The following is a 4,650-nucleotide window of genomic DNA, read 5'->3' as shown; positions in this document are numbered from 1 at the left end:
GCAGAACCAGGCATTGAACTCAGGCCCTTGCACTTACCAGGGAAGCACTTATTCCCCTGAGCCATTTCCCTGGCCTAAAATAATGTCTTGTGTGTGTGTGTGTGTGTGTGTGTGTGTGTGTGTGTTTTGTCGTTGTTGTTTGTTTGTTTCTTGTGGCGGAACCGGGGATTGAACTCAGGCCTTTGCACTTGCAAGGGAAATGCTTTTTCCACTAAGCCATCTCCCCAGCTCCTTGAAGCATTTTATTTCTAAATGTTTTTCATCTGTGTTTAGTCAAATCTGTGTATGTGGGGCCACTGAATATGAATGTGGGTATGAAGAAGAGCTAAATGTATTTGCAAAATCTTGGAATTGTTTTGTTGCTTATTTTATTTCCTCTTGAGTGATAGTGTGTTCCTGCCTTTCTAGAGGATGCTCATTTTTTTCCCCCCAGGTTTTGTTTGCACAGAGAATCATAGTGGTACATGAGAGAAGAATAAGGATCCTTTTCCCCCAGGTGTCCCAGGTGAGGTTATCAAAGGGTTTTCACCAAAAGGAAGCCAGTCTCCTAAGAAATGAGCTACCATGTGCTTCCGCTAGCGTTAGAGCCCCAGGATGGCTGGATCTCCATCATAACAGGTTCCTGCTCAATATTTTCATGTCAATCTCACAGTACCATTCTGTCTCCATCAAATCAAACCTGTAACTTTCACATGGAAATGAAAAAGATTACAAATTAAATTAAATTCAGACTCGTTATGTGACCACCAAAATTTGTTTGTGCAACTGTTAGCAAGCTTGGTTCTGTGGCTGTATACCATAAGAATTTTTTATTTTTCCTATTGAAGGTGTGGCATATACATGAGTCAGCTCTCTATGATGAATATTATCTTCTTAAATAGCAATCAAGCAATAATCAAAACGTTTTAAGAAATATCCACTTCCTAGATCTTTACTTGAACTGACACACTAATAACCTCAGTGCCTCAAAATTTTGCTTTAATTGTTATTTTATTATAAGCAATGACAAGCAATAGTTCAATTAATTGAGGTAACAGGATTTACCATAGATTATTTATGCCTCACTTTACATGAAAAAGGATTCAGCAAAGAATATCCTGTAATTTCATAATTGCAGATAGTTTTAATGACAGTTTTAAGCAATTCCAGGAGACAGACACCTGTAATTTGAAAAATAAATAAAACAGGGATTTAATAAAGCATAATTTTTCTCAGAGATGTTTCTTTTGGTCATTATTTAAGTACTATGGCCTTATGTATACAAGAGTGAATACCTAGACATCACTTTTTTTCCCAAAAAATTGTATATATTAGTTGTTAAATATATGAGCATATGTGTGTTTCATTACACTAAAACCTAAGCTCCATAATATCAGAGATTTGTTTGAGTTTGATCCAATGAATTACACCGTTACTTACAATTGTGGCTTGATATGGTAATTGTAAGTAAAAATTTGTCAAATAAATTTGATGAGCTCATTCTAAATGAAATGAAAGTGCATCCGAAAGTAGAAATGTCTCTTGTTTCCTTATAATTTCAGTGTTTTTAGAAGACACATTCATATATTGAAATTTGATGAGATGTTTTCCTGAAAGATTATTCTAACAAAAATGATGTTTCTTTCATGAAGCTTCTTAGCTTTAAACATTAGGAGCATTTTGTGAAGATGCAGCTGCCATCCATTTGAGAAAAAGTAAGGAGGCTTTTAAAAATCATTTTTAGGTTTTTTATTTTAACATTAAATTTGAAATGTGGTGGTGAAAAGCTGATGATAGAGTAATGCAATTGTATATTTAGTAAATGGTTATATGCTTTTAGCTTCACCAAACAAAGTAACATTTCTGACACTGCAAATGATTATGTCCTTAACATCCTGCCTGAGAAAAATTATTTCATGTACACATTGCTTATGTTTTTCTCTTCCATTTAGTCCTGGCCTTCTTGCCCAAGGGAAAAGGAGGAAAAGAGAGCGACTAATGGTATTTTTTTTTTGCAAAAAGTAATCAACCATAAAGACTATAATTGAAGACACAAGTGTAGTCATTACATGATTAATTACTTTGCCAACTCAGCCTCCTACATATATCATAAAAATGTTCTGAGGAGATGGGAACATAATGTACACAAAACAGACATGTCATAAGGATAATCACATCCATCAGTGGCTTGTTTTCAGAAGTATTTGTTTTCAGTATTTCTGAGCCATCACAATTTTCTTTGCTAGTAACTCTTAACAAGCACTAATGCTTTGATCATTAAATTTTGCAATGCAGACCAGGCGTGGTGATGCACACCTATAATCCCAGCACTGGGGAGGCTGAGGCAAGAGAAGGCCATGCCTGGGCTATATAGTAAACTCAAGACCAACCTGAACTACCCAAGAAGACCCTGTCTAAAAATCAGTCAGTCAGTCAGTCAGTCAGTCAGTCAGTCACTCAATCAATCAATCAATCAATCAATCAATCAATCCAGGAAATGTAGATATTGGCTGTGAGTGAAATCTTCCAAGTTTCTGTCACACACAAAGAACTTGAAGCTTGATGATTTATCAAGCAATGTATTCATCTATTCTTACTGATCTGTGGCTGGACTTATTTCTTTCTTTTTTTAAAAAATGTATTTGGTTGTTACAGGGCCTCACTACGCATCTCAGATCCAGGTAAATACTCAGCTTGGGAAGATGAGGCACAGGGCGGGGCTGAGATCTTGGGGCGCAAAGTCCCACAATGGCTCTGGGCTCAGCTCTCTGATGGTACTTAGACCATAAGTTATATACTTATCAAATATTGAAAACTGACCTTCAGATTGATAGACAACTTATAATAAAGTACTCATCTCTTCCCTCAAAATTTTAGTAAGCTTAAAAAAAAAAGATTATGTCTGAACAGTAACTTCTGATGGAAGGCATTCACTAAGGGAAATAAAATTAAGGCTAGTTACAGAATTCTTATTATAATTAAAATGCAACAATATCATAAAATGATAAACTTACAGTGTACTAGAAAATATTTTTAACCTAGAATTTTATTCCTCAAACAAAATAAAGAACACATTTGTGTGAGCCAATGTAAAGCCATAATTCCCCAAGTATTTAAACATGTACTGAGGGTGTAGTTCAATCAAATTAAATTAAACCTTAGAAGGAACTACACTAGGATAATTGATGAGGAAAGAAACTGCCAAATGTAGTAAGTCTATTTACCACAGATGATAAAATGTCAATCATAATATTGGTTATTCAGGGTAGAAAAATGTCAAAGACACGATTTTAATATTGTATTTTATATATTGCTTATTGTAGATACTTCTGCAACAAAGTACTTAAACCTTGCTTACATTACTTTTAAAAACATGGTAAAGTAGAGATACACTCATGCAAAGAAAAGGAAAACCTTAAGTACCTAAAACAATGAAATATCTTAAATATAGAAACTGTGTTAGCTTTCTTTTACATTAAGAACCTGTTACACACAAATCCTAAATCATGATAGTCTTTACATATCATTGTTTACTGGGTTATTAATATCCCTTAGTTACTGTAGACTGATCGGGTCCTCAGTCTTCCAAAAGGGCATACAGTGAAGTCCAAATAAAAGAGGCAAATGGAATGACTTCAGGGCTCCAAGGGGATCAAAACCCTCTCACAGAATTTGAGAATCCCTTGGGGCTAAGAGCAACATCTTCTCTGACTGACCCATGTTTATGTAGTCATTAGAAGAAGGGAGGGGAGTATGCAAGAAAGGCAGAACCACTCAAGGGCTTCTCCAGGTAAGGTATTCAGTTAATCCACCCAGGAGTGAGAGACCTGAGACCTAGTTAAGCTTGGACCCAAATGTCTTTGGCTATGACCTTGTCTTGTCCTTTGAGGCTTTCTAGCTTCACCCACGTTTACAGGCCTCAGTGGGGATCAGTGTCTTGCTGAGGGTCACTTACTATGTGTCCACAGCCCAGGCCCAGACAAGCTGCCTAGACTTTGGACAGCTTCTCAAGTACACAAGCAAAGTCCATTCGTCAATTTAGGTCCTGATCTGGGCTGCTTCAGAGTGATCTCCACCAGTGGTTTCTTTCTTCCTTCCTTAATGATGTAATAGGCCTCAGCGCTTCCCCCACACACCACTTTCCCAGTATCGGAAATTGAACCAAGCGCCTTCATATTGAACTACATATCACAGCCTATGCCAATTACATTTTATGTTCTGCTCTGCTGTTGTTCTTTTCTGTTCTGTTCCAGACCACTCTATCTTACCTATCCTATCCAACCATATCCTATCCTATCCTATCCTATCCTATCCTATCCTATCCTATCCTATCCTATCCTATCCTATCCTATCCTATCCTACCCTACCCTACCCTACCCTACCCTACCCTACCCTACCCTACCCTACCCTATCCTATCCTATCCTATCCTATCCTATCCCATCTATTTTGAGACACATATTCTTAAGTTTCCCAGACTGAACTTAAACCTGTGATCCTCCTGCTTCAGCCTCCCAGAGTGTGTTGAGCATGGTGTACACCCACTATAACACTATCACCATCACTAGTCTCCAGGCTTTATATAACAGGTAGGAACACCTCCAGTCTTGTTAGCACTGTACTAGTTTACAGTTGTGTTTTTTTTAACATCTCTGTATTAAAGAATTAGTTTT

This window comes from Octodon degus, unplaced genomic scaffold (genome assembly GCF_000260255.1).
Source record: "Octodon degus isolate 3935 unplaced genomic scaffold, OctDeg1.0 scaffold00027, whole genome shotgun sequence".
Classification (NCBI taxonomy): Eukaryota; Metazoa; Chordata; class Mammalia; order Rodentia; family Octodontidae; genus Octodon; species Octodon degus.
Note: the sequence above shows the minus strand (reverse complement) of the source record.